We start from the raw sequence: 18846 nt of genomic DNA, 5'->3' as shown, positions 1-18846 counted from the left end.
CGATTTTTACTTTACGTGAAGATTTGGGACGAAATGCCGAACTAACTCGCGCGTGCGGCTTGTGAAGACTCCGAAAAGCATTCAAAGGCCGTTATTAAACATCAAGATGAAAAATTTGAGCTCAAGTACTTGGTTGGTAATTATACTACTTACAGATTTAAATTGATTCCGAATAGAAATAACAAATGATTTGAGTTTAATGCAATAAACAAAGTGTATCACTTTCACGTTGCCACCCTTTAGAATAAGGTTAAGTGCGGAAAAGTCCTTTCCCATTTTTAAGTTGTTGAGCTGTCGTTATGTAGTCAGTCAATCGAATTAGCTAAGCGATTTTAGCCTGGGTTTCGAATACACTTATTGCAATTTTTCGATTCCGAAAAGGGGAATAACCAAGATGGTTAAAATCCTCTGTAAACAAACAAAGCCCATTCCAATTCAACTAATTGAAGTTTAAATATATTAATTTTTTCTTCATTACGCCCAACGTACAGTTGTAAAGATTAGATATAGGTTGCAAGTAACATTTTTACATTCAACTTACCATCAACAGTCACTTATGAAGATTTTTATACACAATTTTCTTAATTTTTCCACCAAACTAACAACTTACGCACTATTTCACCGATCCGAGAAGTTTCGCGCCCGACTGAAAACTAATTAACTACACAGTGCATAACTTCCCAACTGAGCAATGGCTTTGAAATTGTTGGAAACAAGTAAAATTCAAACCGGAAATAGATAACAGGGAACAAATGCCAGGATCGATACGGGGATCGAATGTTGGCAACAGATCGCGCATCGCGTTTGTTGATTCATTGATATATGCGTCCAAAAACAAAGTTTTTGTTCAAAGAAAATTACCATCAGTCACCGATGAGGTGTGTACAACTGAATGCAAATATTACGACTCGGGTCGGGTTACTGATAACTTATTTTCAGGGTTTAGGGCGCAGCACGAAGTATGCTTGATTAGTGGGCCGATCGTCGAACTTAGTTATTTCCGCTTTAAATGACTTTGAGTATGACAGCGATGTGCTGAAAAGGAAAGTCAAACCTCTCAGTGTCAATATTGGCAGGAATTTACCGATTTAAAAAAATAAATTCAAAGGAAATTAAGTAACTCTTGAGAAGTGTTTGTAAATCTATAGGATCGAGATCAAATTGATTTACATTGAATCACTTTGTAGTAGCTCTGAATTCTTTCAAAATTCTTTGGAAATAATGACGTTGGTTATTGTCCTATATTTATTTACCTTAAATTTTTTTTTCGCTGTTACTGTTAGAATTAGTGCTACACCTTGCAGCATGTTCATTTACAACAAATAGTTAAATGTTCATTTACAATAATTAGTGAATCCATCAATTTTGAGTTAACAATACTAACAATTCTCAATGTCTTAAACTTTATCCGGTGTAAATTTTAGATTTTTAGAACGTTATCTTTGTCCTTTTTTGTCGGGTGAAAACTGCTTACAACTTTCTGAAAAATGTTCTTTATAAATTCAAGATAGATTGGTCTTCTTATTAAATGCAATTTGAGCGATACCATTTCTGCAATGTTGATTAATCTAATATAGAGGAGTGTGATGGGTCTCAAAAAACTTCTCGAACTCAAATATTCTTTTGTGCTAAATCAGTGTTAATGTTTAAATTTCAATCTATCATAGGAAATTGGTCCAGTAATTTCCGAGTTCATATACAGTCTGTGACAAAAGTAAGTAATCAAAAACAATTTCCAATTTGCTCTTGTGCCTTATAAAATGAATGTTTTATGAAACAAACTGTACTTACTGATACTATTTGAGTTCCTTAAGACTACGGTGAGGTTTTTTTTGGAAAAATTATAAACAAATGGTTTATACCTGGTTTACTTTTGATAATCACAATTTAATGGGACAAAAGTAAGTACCGTAATCCGGGGTAAGATTGACATTTTTTTCAATATTTTTTCATTTAAGGGGAATGTTGCATGTTCTTATTTTCGAAACTAGTACTGAACTCCTATAAACGTAAAACATGGTTGCAGAAAATTATTACTTTAAATTTTATTTAAAAATCGATTTTGTTTAAAATTTTGCCTCCATTCAATTCCTTAGGCCCTCGGCACTTTTCAGATATCCTCAGGTGTGCCACAAGGAAGTCATCTTGGCCCCTTATTGTTCGTTCTCTTTATAAACGACTTATGCTCTCTCATGCTTACACTCATCGAAACTGCTATACGCTGACGACCTGAAAATATTCAGAACGATAACATGTCCGTTAGACTGTTATGTTCTTCAAAAAGATATCGGCACTTTGTTGAAATAGTGCAACACAAACGGAATGCAAGCAAATGCAGGGAAATGCAATACTGTGTCATTTACTAGAGCACGAAATCCAATCTTCTTCGACTATAGAATGGATCAAACTACGCTTCAACGGAAGAGCGAAATAAAGGATTTAGGAGTCGTTTTTGACTGTAAGCTGAAGTTCGCAACGCACATTGGAGCGATCACAGCAAAGGCGTTCTCTACTCTAGGATTGATACGTCGTAATACGAAAGATTTACAATATGGCCTTAATAACCCTCTGGAAAATTCATGTCGGCATTTTAATAATGTTTACCACCTTTTCGACTTTAATTTAAGCAAGTGTTCTTTTAGATTAAGGATTAGTTAATAAGTACACATCTGTGCGACATAGTCGAAGGTGAAATAATAATAAATAAATAATTACCATACATTATTCCCCTTTTATTTTTTTCTTCAAACTTTACCCTATTTGATAGGGTTTCTAGCCTTTTGTCCTAGACTGGCTCACTCTTGGAAAATGTCCCTAGTTTTTAAATATCAAAAATTTACCTTAAACAACAACAAAAACTACACCCAAACTATACATTTACAACTATACAAAGTTGTACTCTCACACAAATCAACCTGTTTGTTCTAAACGCTTTGATTTCATAAGGAAGGGTATTTGTTTGCGAGCCTTCGAAAACTAGATATTTCTGGATTTTGAAATTACATTTTTACTAACATTTGAAATTTTCAAAAATAAACTATTTTTTCTCGCCAATTTGAAACGCAACTTATAGGTTTATATACGTAAATTAAGTTTTGTGATATGGAGGAGTAAGCCATGACTTTTGGGCGACGCACGCGTTTTTTTTTTGTCGTGAAATTTTCTAAATTTATTTCGAAAATTGGATTTAATATTGGTTGAATTAGAAAAGTTTAATTGTTGTGCGTGAAAGTTAGAAGCAAAGTGATTTTTTTCATTTACTTATTATGGGAATTTTAATCGCAGAAGTGAAAAAAGTGCAAAACATTCAATCCACAGGATTGCTGAGGCTAGCACTACGCCCTCCGGACCAACCCAGATTCTGTCACTATCCAAGCGATGCATTGGAGATGAGTTGTCCAGATTAAATTTAAGATAAGTAACATGTTTTCATTATTTTCATCCCTTTCACATATAATCCTCAAGGAGCTTTTTGTTTAATTTAAGAAAATTGAAAGAATTTCAAGTAATTTTATTTAATGGGCACTGTTACTACGCGCTTCGCTACAAAACAAAGTTGGATTGCTTAAAGACGGCGATCTGGAAAAAAGAAACTCAATTATGCTTTCGGATGAGTATTTTGTCTCTTAACTCGTTTCATTTTCTATTTTTCGCGAATATAGAATTATATTTTATAAAATTTAGTGATGTTTGTGGAATTAAAATCAGCCGTATTCATCAACAAGCCACGATTCTAAATTAACATAGAACATCAGGGGATCTTTCATCGACAAAAAAGTTGTGTAGGAGGTTTCTACGCAAAAAAAAACTTTAGAAGCCGTTATTTCCTACGGATTTTGATTGCATACAGTTAGGCGTTTGTCTACATAAAGCATGTAATATTGTGTATGGACACCTTTTTCGTACCATGGTTTATGAATCATGTTGTTGACTTGACGTGATGAATAGCGTATGCCAAATTAATCACGTTGAGTTAACATCATGCAATTGATTAAAATTTCTGACATATAAATTTAAGTAATCAAATAATATGCTGAATATATTTACTCAAATTGGTGGAAAAAGAAAAAAAAATCGAAAATGTTTTCAAAAGTTTTGATTATTCAAAACATTGATTTGTACTCTTTGAGCATCAAAGGTCTTAAGACTTCTAAAATGTGAGGCAAAGGAGAGCAAAGAATCAAAGAGTTTTCAAAAACAATTTGCGAAAATTTGTGTCTAAATATTAAAATATAATTAATTTTCATTTTAAGTTGTTTTCCATCTTTAAACAGTAAAGCCTTTTTGAAAACTCTTTGCTTCAATAGGGATAACTGTTAGGGAAAAGAGCAAGTTTATCAAAGAAGAAATTTGGATGGTATTGATTTGCCTCCAATATTTTATTCGATCCATTTTATCAAATGCCTCATAGAAATAGGAGTTTCCTTAGGAAATGTCTAGGAGCATAGGAGGTGTTAGGAAAACTATGATCGCACCATTTACCAAAATGGATCCTGATCTCTACATTTCACCAACTAACACAACTCCTTCCTTGGATACTTGAATATAGATTCGCAGACGTATAGACGGTTTTCATAGTTGATGATATTAGCTTATCTCTGGTTCTGACTATTTCAAAAAAAAATTTTTTTGGAGTATGCAGGAGTGAAAGGTTGCTAGTTGAACTTAAAGAGTATCTAACTAACAATCCTTCAATACTGATGTTATGAAATCGTTTGGTACATCTTTGTACCTGAAAATAATCACATTTTCGTAGATGACGGAAAGAATTAAAGAAACATAAGCTATCAAAGAACGAAAGAACATAAGCCGTAAATATCATGAATTTTTTCGAAAAAGATACAACGGCTCACCGACAGGACTTGAACCTGCAATCTCCGCTTCAGTACAACGGCGCGTTAGCCAATTAGCCGTTGTACTGAAGCGGAGATTGCAGGTTCAAGTCCTGTCGGTGAGCCGTTGTATCTTTTTCGAAAAAAATTCATGATATTTACGGCTTATGTTCTTTCGTTCTTTGATAGCTTATGTTTCTTTAATTCTTTCCGTCATCTAGGAAAAAAAAACAATCCTTCCCTTTTCCCCATTGACTACTAGAACGTGGCCGGCGCCGTTTTTAATCAGATAAATCATATAAAGAAGGGAGAGCATCAGTTTTGTACAATGAGAATGGGTGCTAATTCCCAAGCACCATTCTTTTGGACTTTGTGCAAAATTGATGGCCTCGATTAATCACGGAGTAGCAACCATTGGCGACGTGGAACTTGTTCTGCTTAGCCACGCCAGCGATCATGGAATTCGAAATGTATAATTTGAAATCAAATGTAAAAAAATACTTAATTCCTCTAAAATCGATTTAAAAAAACCTGTAAACTAAGCATTTCGAGTTCAATGATTAAACGTGGATATGAGTAGTCAAACAAGCTAAGCTAAGCTAAGTAAATTAAGTTTTGTGATATATGACCTTTTAGGCTCAGTTATTGATGATTAGTGAAGATAGTGATAAATTCATCCAAAACTTTGTTATTCTCGATTGCATGACAATGTTGATAGAGTAAGGTTGCCAGAATGTTTTCAGCACGTACCCGGGCAATATTATTTAAAAACCTGGCAAAATCCGGGCATTTGATTTCAAAATTAGCGACCATAAATCCGGGCAATATCCGGGCACTTTTAATGCAATACGGGAAACCGGGCCGGGTTGGACTGTTCCTAAATTTTATATTAAATATTCGGGCAAACCAAAATAAATCTGGCAAGCTTAAGATAGAGTATACTCTCAGATCTCCTCAACTTCTCTTTTCCAGTTCCCTATTTTTCCTGTTTTTATTTTGTTTTTTTTTTCAGAGGATTCTTGACCTGCCTTTAAAAATGCTCGATTGAGTTGAAATTTTACGATTTGGGGATATTTTGGGGCATTAAGGGATATTCTACAGTCGTCTATAGACGTTCACATTCAACCGGAAATACCAAAGGTTACTTACTCTCATCCAATTCAATTTTGATTAGAAAAATTAAAACACGTGTAAGACATTAGTTTCATAATTCAAAAATATATTTCATGGACTTCAAATAGTATCAGTAAGTACAGTTTATTTCATAAAACATTCATTTCAGCAAAAGAATGGTGGAAATTACTAACTTTTGTCACTGACTGTAGACCAGATAGATAGATTTTTTTTGTTTACAAGGATTTTTTGTGCTTTATCAAGCTTACAATCACAATGATGACTGAAGTTTTTTTCCCACGTTGAAGTTTGATTGATTTAACTGTGGGTTGAAGCATACTTTTATGATACCATTTTGTCTAAATGTTGCCGGTTTATGTTTTCTCAAAAGCGTCGTCGTTTGAAATCACCAATAACTCCATATATCATGTCGATGCCTCCAAAAAAGCTAATGCGCTATGATATAAAATTTTTTACTGCGACTTTGGCCATCGGCAGCAGTTTTCAATGGCATTACAAATCGATTAAAAATAGCCGAGAAGAGAGAAAAAAAAGTGGCATAGGTATTCATAAATGGATTGATCAAAATGTCACGTGCATGTGCAGGTTACGTTTCCTCTGTCAAAGGCCAAATCCAGTTATGGGGACCGAGGCGGCCTTTGATGGCCTGACGTCAATTTACCATTCACGGACTCTCCGATGTCGATACCAACCACTTTGTTCGAAGATTAACGAGGTGACGATTCCTTCAATTTTATTGCCGTTGGATTCGCATGCTTGTAGGTGGCTTACAATTTATTAATATATTCATAAACAAAACTGTGATTGAAATATAAGTTTTCTATTAAACCATAACCCAAAATAAGTCAAATTGTTCTGGGATGATTCATTCGAACTTCATATGTAAGGAGAGTTGAAAACTACATCTCACCTATGAAAGTAAGCGTATGCAGTTTGAATCCCGTACAGGAAAGGAGCTTCATTTTTCCCAAACTCGATGTTAACCTTCACGGATCATCAACGAGCTGAATTTCCTACTGGCCGGATCAATTTATGCTGAATTCCTTGAAATTATGCTGCAGTAGCGTTTTGTGACAAGCGGATGCTTCGAAGTTCTTTTTTTTATTATTTCGACCGAAACAAGATTGCCAATTATAGGGGTTTTTTTCCGACGGAGATGCTTTTTGGTTGATAAACCCTCATCCGTCCCTGAAATTTTTACCCGTTACAATCCCAGGAGTGAAACTCCTAACTAAAATTTAAATTTTTAGTTTTGAAAACCTCGTAATGTATGTAACTCAAATACGATTTTCAGACAATATTCATCTACAACACTTCAGTTTTCCTTTATTCAAAGTCTATAAAAAAATCCAAAAAAACATGCTTCGAAAAAAGACCTTAGATCAGCTATGGGATGCTCGACAAAAATTTCACTTAGTGTTAAAAAAAGCTGAAGCTAGAAGCACATAAGGATATTGATTTTTTTTAAGATCATGACTACAAAAAATATAAAAAAGTGGTGTGAAAACCGTACTTTTCAACCAATGAACTGTGGAATTGTTTAAGTCACACCAGATAAATTTTGATAGCAGTGCTAAAAAGTGCCGTAATTCGGAACATTTTCGCATGTTTAGATTGTCAAGATACAAAACACAGAATTTTTGACGAATTTTCAAAAGTAACTGTTTTTCGAACTTTTTGTCAATTTGCAACCTCTCAGATTTTCTTGCACTTGAATTCAACTTTGCACTGGATTTTGAGCATATTAACTCAAGATTTTCGCCATCATTTTTTTTTGTTTCGATTATAGTCGTTTTAACACGATTGGACTTATTCAGCTAAGTAAAACAAAGTTAAATTATCGACTTCGTCGATCGGAATTTACCTCAGTCTCCAACTTATTATCCGGGCGAGCCCATCGCAGACTGCATACCAAGTGTTGATGTCATCACACATCTTCTGCAACATGTTGTCGGCTGTCGTGTCTGGCCCGCAAGATGCGTTGGCACGTTCCTCTTCAAATCTTGGACAATAGAATACCACGTGTTCGGGTGTCTCGCCCACGTCACCGCATGTTAGGCAGACCGGCGAGGCCGCATGTCCGAACCTGAGGTGATACTTCATGAAGCATCCATGACCAGTCAGGAATTGCGTCATGTAGAAATCCACTTCGCCATCCACTCCTCGATGTTTGGGATCAAACGATGGGTCCACCTTCCTCTTTCTGAGCTGTCCCACAGCTGCTGCCAGTTGGCCGTGGAGCTATCTCTGGCTCGTGTTCTCACGTTTTGAGTGTCTCTATTTTCGTAGCAATAGGAGTCCTCCATCAACAAAACCGAGATGGAGACTCCCGCTACAACGCATGTAGCCTCCGACGAAACGGTGCGGTATGTACGGATAACCCGCAAATTCATTCGCCTTTGTACACTGTTCAGCTTCTGCTGGTTACACTGGATGTTAAGACCAGATTTCCAGGCCGCCCCTTCGTACCGAAGGAATGACGAAACTATACTCGAAATAATCGTCTGCTAACTACTTCGGATCGCTGAGTTGTTCGCCATTATCCTCGTGAGTGCGGCCGTGGAGTGCATCCAGCTCTCTACCGCTTCTACAGCCTCTGAAGCTCTTAGCTGGACGATTTCTGTTGAGTAACCAGTCGCTAGTAGCACGATGTCGTCCGCAAAACCAATCAACTTTACTCCTTCTAGCAGGCTCAATGTCTGCACCGTACGTAATATTCCACAGGACCGGGCCCAGTATCAACCCTTGCGGTACTCGAGCTGTAACATCCATTTCCTGAAATCCTTCGCACGTGATGTATTGTAGCTTGAGGTTCTGGAAATAGCTTTCCACTAATTTGCAGAGATATTTCGGTATTCTCATTTTTATAAGCGAAGATGCAATCGCTGCCCAGCTGACGCTATTGAAGGCGTTGCGCACGTCCAATGTTACTACCGCACAAAAACGATCCCCTCTTCTCTTCTTGAGTCTGACTTTATCAGCCGTTTTGATGACAGTTCGAATGGTGTCGATTGTGCATCGCCCTTTTCGAAAGCCGAATTGATCGTTGGACAATCCGCCTTCGCCCTCGGTGTACTGCTGGATACGATTCAAGATCACCTTTTCCAGAACCTTTCCAACCGTATCCAGTAGGCGTATTGGCCTGTATGCCGATGGGTTCCCCAATGGCTTTCCTGGTTTGGGCAGCAGAACCAGCTTCTGCCTTTTCCAAATTTCTGGAAACATCCTTTCCTCAATACAAATTTGAAGTGACGATCGGAACATTCTGGGAAATCCATAATCGCGGCCTTAACTGCAATGTTCGGGATACCATCTGGACCGGGAGCCTTTTCCAGCTGAAGGGATTTTGCGATATCTTGCAGTTCTTCCAACGATATTAACTCCTCCTCGCTCATATCCCAGTCGTACGGGATTTGTGGCCGGCTATTGATATTATGTTGAGGGAACAGCTCTCTTGTTATTTCCCTTAGTTTGTTGGGGCACATTTCAGGTGGTGCGCTACCGCTTTTGTTTTTTGCCCTGACTATCCTGTAGGCATCACCCCATGCCCCATGGTCGGTCATTGGCATCAAGACAAACCTTAAACATGCCTTTTTACTCTCTTTAATAGCCTTGAATAGGTTTCTTTTCGCATTTTTGAAAAGCGGCCTACGCTCGTCTCTCTCCGTTTGAGTTCGTGCACTCTGCATGTTTCGCCTAGCGCTTTTACGACTAGCTCTCCTCGTCATTGCTGCGTCACAAGCACGTGTGAGTACTTTCGTCAGGTTTTCCGCCGACAAGTTAGACAGGTTTTGCTCCCACTTCAAAACCTCGACAAAGACATTCCGGTCAAATTGTTTTGTCCTCCAGCGTCGCTCACCTGTCATTACCTTTCCTCTGACTGACTGTGCACTCTTACTCGCACGATAGCGGATTGCAAAGTGGTCGTTATGAGTGTAGTCCTCGCTCACGCTCCAATTACTTGTCCATCTGGGACTAGCAAATGTGATATCTATAATGGATTCACGCCCCTCTCTATGGTAGGTTCTATTATTACCTACGTTCGCCAGGTCCACATTCAGCCTTGCAAGTGCTTCAAGTAGACTTTGCCCTCTGGCGTTCGTAAGGGAACTACCTCATTCCTTGGCCCACGCATTGAAATCCCCCGCGATAATAACGGGGCTACTAACGCTATGTCTAGCTTCTCTTCCACCGCCATCTGTCGCAGAAGCTGTTGTGCTTCGTGACAGTGGTTGAGGTTGATTTGGATTACTTCCAAGCCCTTGGTATCGCTGCTAGCGCCTTTTGGTAGGCAGAGCATCTTGAGTTGCCAGTTACATGATCACCAGTGCAAATAAGACATTTCGCCGGCTTACTTCAGTTAGCCGCTATGTGACCGGAATCCCCGCACCCCCAGTATAATCCTCGTCTGTTAACTCCCTTGCAGTCAAACGACTTGTGGCCATACTCCATGCATCGAAAGCATACCTCTGGTTGCTGGGAGATGGTTATCTGACAAACTGATCATCCCACCTTTAGCCGCCTGCACTCGAGTGCTGCGTTGGCTGCTACCACTGGAAGCCTCACAATTGCAAACTGTGTTCCGGATTTGGGAGGACCCTGTCTTACACTGGACGACTAGCGCTATACTGACTACATCTTCTGTCGTAATTTCGTCGAGGTTTTCGATACGGATGGCTACTTCGTGACAAAGCGCACGCACCTCCGCCTTCTCGCCTAGAACTTCCTCCGCTGGTACCTTGAACAGGGCTGGTAGCGAGTCACTTTTTAGTGACTTGGTCACTTTTTTTGGGTCAGTCACTAAAAAGTAACTTTTTTCATCATTTGGTCACTAAAGTCACTATTTTCCGAAAAATGGTCACTTTTATCACCAAAAGTCACTTTTTTCACCGATAATAAACCAATGAAAAAGTAATTTGAATTGCGCGTGTTAATATTGACGGTAGTAACGGTAAATTACTTGATCAGTCAGTCAGAAATTTTTTTCGCCTCCGGCGGAATTTCGGCATGAATCACCCTTGGCTTGAGACATTTCGATCTACGACATTATTTGACGTTCGTGAATTGAAACTAACTTTGATTGTAGATTCTAGTTTTTAGTTCAATCAACCTTTTGTATTGGAACTCAAAACTTGATATACAAAAACCCTATCTCGTCTTTAGTTAGAATGGGTTTTTATTAAGAAGTGTAACTAAGATTGAGATTGAAATGAACCATTTTTTTTATGAAAAAAAATCTTTTATGTCATAACAAATGTTATGATGATATGAAATATTCTTTAAAAAACAATTTCAGACTCAATTTTATTTCGTGTTTTTTGTTCTTCTAAATACTTAAAAAAGGGTTGTAAAAATTTACACAGGGCCACAAAAATTACTTCTTTTTAGGTGCAATGAATTTAAACGGTAATTTCAACTAATTTGGGTTCCCCGAATCTACATATGTATGAAATATTTCTATCAGCTTTTATATTTATTATTATTTATTTCGTCTTCGGTTTAATTACCGTACAGACTGATGACTTAAAAACTAGGAAATTCTTCTTAAGCCTATTTTAAAACGACGTTTGCACATATTAAAATTAAACAAATTATACACTAAATTAAAAAGTTCACAACACTTGTCAATAGGGTGGTTTTAGCCATAGGCAGTACGGTGGTGAGGAATTGAAAGAAACTGACGTTGTCGAAGTGTTCTCGTTGGTACATAAATGTTAACACGTTGTAGAATGTAAGCACAGTCAATACGGTTGGTCAATGTGTCGAATATAAAACCTTGCTGCAGTTCGACGCGCCGCTTTTCGAGTGAGGTTAGACATATCAGAGCACACCTTTCCTCGTACGGTGGGTTTGTTATTGAAATGAAAATAATTTAAAATCTTTAGAGAAGTTTCTGCACTTTCTTTTCACAAAAACTCAAATCAAAAACATATTATTTAGAAATAAAAGTTTTATATGAATTAATGAGCTTTAAATAGAATCAAGTTTTTTTTACACTTTCTGCTGTGATGTCAAAAATACTTGTAATGACATTTTTCCATAATCAGTTATCTATCAATTTTACTAGTAATTAACATTTTATTACCAAAACTAAATGGCCGAATTTGACAAAATTTCTAGTTGAGGACACTATTTACCAAATCAATAATTGAAAAAATAAGCACCAAAATGGTTATGATGAAACATGTTTATTGAAAAAACTCTTCCTGAAATGTTTTTCAAAACTAATCTTTTTATTTCCATACTGTTTTTTCAATTTTTTAAATAAATCTACCGAATTTTATTGTACAGTTTTTTTTTTCAATTTTATAATCAACTTGCCGGATTTTTTTAATCAAACTTTTTAAATTTTTAAGACATATTTTTAACAATTGTTTCCTTGTTTTAAAATTCTAAATTTTCGTGTTCTTCAACCATAAGCCTTTAACTCCAAATTTTAAATAAAAAAACATAATTTCAACCTTCTGTTCTTTCAGGACCCAATATTTTAATCAAAAGAGACAAAATACTCAGAGCTTGTAATTCAAAGCTTAAAAACCTGCGATTGAAACTTTAAAAACTTTTTATTAATTTTTTTTATATGAAATCATATTTTTGGATCGATCATGATTTTTAAATTAATCTAAAAAGTTTGAAAAATTGTTCTAAGTAGCAACTTTCAAATTAAATTTTAATACGCAGTGTTAATAACAAAAGTTTTGAACTCATTATTTTTAATTGTTTATCAGTTTTTATCATTCACATAATTACTCATTTTCTAACATTTCTTTGTCAGTGTAGTTGAACGTGGAGGATTTTACTTTATTAAAGGTTTTATGTCTGGCTTCTATAACTGGCACTTTTAAAATAATTATAAATATATTCTTCTTTTTATAAAATTAAATTAAAATATCAAACATTGAATAAATTCTGTTCAAAATTCATTTCTTATTCAGTAATCGGTAATTTACATTTTAAATCGTGATTAAATATTTTTTGTTCAAATTAAAAAATTACAGCGGAATTTCTTACTAAACTTCCAGTTAAAAATGAGGAACAGAATTTCAAATTCAGATGAATAAAAATTAACAATTATTATCATTTTCCTAACATCTATTCATGCTAAGTTTTCTACAAGATTTGACATTTATTTTAGAATTCAGATACTTTTTAATTTTAAATTTGCTAAGAAATTCTTTTGAAGCTAATTTATTTCTTACTTTCTTGACTTATCGAAGATTTGAAACATTCATTGTAATATGTTTCCAAAATTTTGTTTATCAGTCATTTTTTTAGTTTTTGTGTTGAACATGATTGACAAATGGTGTAAGAAAACCCTTTCCTTTTCAATTGTTTATTTTTGGTTTTATCTAAATTTGAATTTTGAAAACCCCCCCGGAAGGGTCCATCGCACGGGCCTGACTGGTCACATGTTTTGTACTTCAAAGTTATTTTTTCGTTCTACATAGTCACTATTTGGTCACTTTTTTCGGTCCTCAAAGTCACTATTTGGTCACTTTTTTTTCAAATTTTGGTCACTAAAGTCCCTACTATTTCATTGTCAAACCGCTACCAGCCCTGCTTGAAAGATGCACTCTTTGTTGCCGAACTTCGTTTCAACTCGAGGATCATTTCACCGAAACGAGTACGACGGATTCTCCTCACGTTTTCACCTAGTCCAGCAAGCTTGTCGTCGGTCCGCATCTGACGAAGCACGTCCGCGCGCCTTAACTACGATAGCTCCACCTTTTTTTCCCTTACGCGGCTTCGCTGCTTCTTGGGCTTGGTATTTGTTTTCGTAGCTCTCTCCTTACGGTGTTTGCGCGTCACAGTCTGCCATTCGAAGGGCGCTCCTTCGTTGGGCCTATCGTCCTTGGCTTTCAATTGACCAAGGTTCTGTCGAACCATCGGGTCCTGGGCCCTCTTCTTAAGGGTGACAGGTCTTGGATCACCTGGGGACCCTCGTTCCTTTTTTACACTCTTAGAGCTTCTCGGAGTAATGAGCTCATTCGTGACCGTTTGAACAAAGGCATCGATCCGTTTCGGGCGACTGACATTCGCCTTAGAGCAAGGCTGATAAATTTCAGTCAATTTCGTTCTACCCGACCAACGTCTAGTAGTCAATGTTATCGAAAGAATATCAAAGTCATCTACGAGTTGAATGACCAAGCTACAATGTCGGTCAGGCAGCAATGTCAATATTGAATGACATTTTTGCGCTCCACTCGCACCACACATACGATCATCTTTCTATTTCAATTTCTGGTTGTTTTGGGAGGGATTTTACGTTATAAGTTGCGAAAAAGTTGAAAAAATGTTTCTGTTGGCCGTAAGAAGAAAAAAGTCGAAGCAAGTATGATGTCGTTTATTCAACTTGGTCATGACATTGTAAGCACATGTCGCTGACCAAAAATCAGTATCGCATGACATAGACATGCAAAGCAGTATCAAAGTCGGCTGACATCGGCTATCTGACACTGATAATTTGCAGCTCTGCCTTAGAGGGTTTCTCCGCCTCTGTTCCTCTACTAGTAGCGCTGCCGCTTAGCTCTCTAACCATCTCTAGGACTGCTTTGTTTGCCTCTGTAGAAAGAGCCATAGCCTTTACAAGCTTGTCGTTGACCTCCTTATGAATGTTTTGCTTGCTCAAAACCAAGCTAATCAAAGCCTTAATTTCTGTCACCGCTTCCTTCATGGCCTTCGGCACAGGAACTTCTTCCTTCTTTGGAGAGCTCACAGGCTCTCTTCCTTCTTCCGCTATGGAGCTTTCTGAAGTTTCTACCAGTTGGACAGCAAGCTGCCTAGCTGGATATCGCCGTAGTACTCCTACCACCGAACACTAGCTATCACTAGTGAATCCCACGAGTAGCTAGTCTAGCTAGGTGTGTGTATGTGAGTTCGGTTGTTTCATTTCAATAAGGCCGTAACAAATATCAATTTCTTCTTTTGTTGAACACCTCCTCCCCCGTCCTTCGAAATTTCCAAAAAACACGAAGGGGGGAATAAATAAAGTTTTAAAATTTTAAGAACATTTTGAAAAATTTATCAAATATCCCAAAGATAACAAAAGCAAAAGCAAATTTTGAAAGATGGGAGTCTTATTACCTATTTATTCAAATTTCTTGGGTTTTTGCATTCTTTTTTATTATCTACCCCTCCCCCTCCCCCTTCGCGATGTTCCAACTCCGAGTGACAAAAGAAGGATTTGAAATTTTTTCCGACCTTATCGACAAATAATAAAAGCTGGAACAGTACAACAAGCAGAAAATAATTTCATGTCCAATGAAAAATCTCAACCAAATCTGGATATAAATGCAGACTTTCGATCAATCAGGAATAACCGAGGCAAAAAAACACATTCAATTTTATGGGTGCTGGAGGAAACGATTTGCTGAATAAAACATCTGCTTGCGAGTTTTTCCGATGCTATTTGGAAGATTCAAAAAATTTAAAGAATGAGGATCCGCTTCCAGCTTTGGGTTTCATGTTGTTTAACATACATGTTGCTTCTTGGATTGGCTCACGTCATGAAAGAATGCTAAACATAAAAGTTGGAGAATGTCGAAACAGAACCCTTTTTTGGGGGTTCGAGAATTCAGAAGCATGGAAAGTGCCGAACCAACAACGGAGGGAAAAAATCCGATCACGAAGGAAGTGAGACATAATCAAGGAAGCTTAAGAATTCCTCCCGTCACTTCGGCGATCCTCCGCACACCATGATAGGTCCCTGTTGGTCTCGGTGGTTGGCCATAAACGTACAACGGACTGCTGCTGCCATTCTCGTTTATCTCTGGAACTCACGAGACCTTACTGACAACATTCGAAAGAGCTGAAACTGTTTCGGGAGTTTCTCGGGTTTTGTTATAATGAAATTTTAATGATCTTTTTGGCCTTTAGCTGGTCGTGGGCTCGGGTCCTCCGAAGATGATGGTTCTTTCAATTTACTTTCATGATCAATGAAATTATTTTTTCTCTGATCATGTCATTCTATAAATGAATTTTGATCATAAAGAAAGTTTAAAATTGAAAAATAAACGGGAAATGATAAGTTTGGTTTTTATTCTACCTGTTGCGCCACATGCGAAGTACGGTAATAATTTCAGTTCTTTGGTATGTTTACCTTGCCGATAATATATTTTATGTTATTTACATAGTGTTCCGTCTCACGACATAACTTGAAGACTGTAATTGCAGATAACCTAATGCTCTACTGCACTGGATCGGTCAGAAATATCAGTTTGGTCACTTACGTCGCCTGATATTTATGCCAGAAATCTCGTGGATACTGAAAACGTAATAACAAGCCGGCTATCGTGGTGTAGTGGACTTAGTACTCAAATCTCTGTACTCAAATCTTCAATGGTCATGTGATCATACAACGATTGTACCTTTCAAACAAAAATGTAATGCCACTGTAGTAAACAATAACATTTTTAATCTGTTCTGTGTTTGAAAAAACTTTATAGTTGTGTACATTATAATCTTTGCTTGACCCACAGTCACCCCCATTTAACACATTTTGAACAGTGTACCGATGATTGGAATAACTTCTGATATTTTCATCTGATTCTAAAAAAATAACACTGTTCCTTGTTAAGCGAATCATGATGCATGTATTTGACTGAAAAAGAACTTTATGGTGTGTTGATATTACTTTTTACATGACAATTTTATGGTTGTAAAGGGTGATACGGTCAAAACTTGGTCATGGGAAAACGCGTGTAAATCGATGAAATCGTTTATTTAAAAAATCAAATTAAATTTCTTTTTCAAGTTAAATTAGTATAAAATTCAGGAAAAATATTAAGTTGGGCTTCCGCTTTTCCAAATCCAAATTGCCCCCATTGCGTAAGGCCCACGCTTAACCTAAGGTTGCCAGAATTTTTTCCACCCCCATCCGGGCCTAGCAATTCCGGGCATTTTTTCAAAAAAACCTGGCAAAATCCAACCTGGCATGAATTTCAATTTTTCAAATCCAAAAACCGGGCAAAATTTAGGTGTAATTGTACATAAAAGCAAAGGAAAAATGCAAAAAAAAATTGAAATTAATATTTTATTAATGTAATTGCAGATTTCCAAGAACTTTTTGGAACGCTTGAATATTTAAAGGTTTATAAAAGTAAATCAACGAAATTATTTGAAACAACCGTTGAAAATTTCCATACCATTAATCGATTTGGCTGAAACTTACTCAAAAACTTTGATTTTTTTGGATTTCTTTGTGAAAATTGTTAAAAAATCCGGGCAATATCTAGACTTTTTTCACGATATCCGGGAAACCGGGCCGGACCGGACTTAATCGAAATTTTGCATCAAATATCCGGGCAAACCCGGATAAAACCGGGCAATCTGGCAAGCTTAGCTTAACCCCTGCTATCAGATTTTGTACAGCCACCTTGTCCACCTTCTTCGCCGCAGAAAGCCAGTTTGCCTTGAACTGCTGCTCGTCCTTAGCAATTTTTTTTTCTTCTTTAGGTTCCGCTTGACAAAAGCCCAGTATTTCTCAATTGGGTGGAGCTCTGGCGTGTTGGGAGGGTTCTTGTCCTTGGGAACCACCTGCACGTTGTTGGCGGCGTACCACTCCACTAGATGCCAAATCCGGCCAAAACAGTACGAAACAACCGTGTTTCTTCAGGAAAGTAACAGACGTTTGTTCAAAAACTCTTCACGTAAATTTCTTGGTTGACAGACTTTGACAGTTTCATGTGCTTGAAAATATCTGCTACCTTTCCCCTTCCTTTTGCCGTATAAAACTCTTGTCCCAGGAGCTGCTTGTAGTCGGCTTTGACGTAGGTTTCGTCGTCCATTACCACGCAGTCAAACTTCGTCAGCATCATCGTGTAAAGCCTCCGGGATCGCGCTTTGGCCGTCGTATTTTGTTTATCATCGCTATTTGGAGTCACTACCTTCTTGTAAGTCGATAGTTCGGCTCGTTTTTTGGATCGATGCACGGTTGTAGACGATACACCCAGCTAATTTGCGGCATTTAGGAGAGAGAGTTTAGGGTTTCGCTTGAAACTACCGGCAACTCTCTTTGTCGTCTCAGCGGCTTCCGGTTTTCGATTTCCCCCCGATTCAGACTTCCTGGCTGTCGACAAACGTTCCCCAAACACTTTAATTACATTTGTAACGGTTGATTTGGCAACTTTTAGCGATTTTGCCAGCTTTGCGTGCGAGTAGCTCGGATTTTCGCGATGCGCGAGCAAAATTTTGATACGCTGCTCTTCTTCCTTGGACAGCATTTTGACAACTGAAGAGTGAACTCCAAAATCAAAATAGGAGCAACATTCTACAAACACACACCTTCAAAATGAGGGGTGTTCAGGTTTTTTAAATGCAAAATTGAAAGGAATACGTCAAGTTGATATTGACCGTATCAAGACCGGGGGGTAGGGTCTAACGGGTATAAAAAAAACACCATTTTCACGATATTTTTCTAGAGCTATCGTTCAAACAAATGTATTCAAATTTTTTGCATTATACAAAGCATTGTTAAAAGAACATTTAGTCATTTTTTCGTAGAAAAATATTGAAAAATGAGCCGGTGACGGAGCACTTTCGAGGATGCCTTTTAGAAAACAGGATTTGCGGTGGAAACTGTATCTCAGCACAGAATCATCTGAAGTCAAAAAATCTGAGCAAAATATTTTTAATAGTTCTTTTTCTGGACCCCAACGTTTTTATTTAACTTAAAAATTTTTTTATGAAATTTTTGTGGCTGTTTGAAGTAAAAACTTCGATTTTTCACGAAAAAATCCGCCATTTTTCACCTGTAAAATCTCCCCAAAGTAAAAAAAAAAAAAAAGAAAAACGTTGGGGTCTGGTATTTTAGATGTAGAAAATATGTTCCAAATTTGAAAAGAATCGGATAAGTAGTTTTCAAATGACGATGTCCACGGAC

Source organism: Uranotaenia lowii, chromosome 1, assembly GCF_029784155.1.
Source record: "Uranotaenia lowii strain MFRU-FL chromosome 1, ASM2978415v1, whole genome shotgun sequence".
NCBI lineage: Eukaryota > Metazoa > Arthropoda > Insecta > Diptera > Culicidae > Uranotaenia > Uranotaenia lowii.
Note: the sequence above shows the minus strand (reverse complement) of the source record.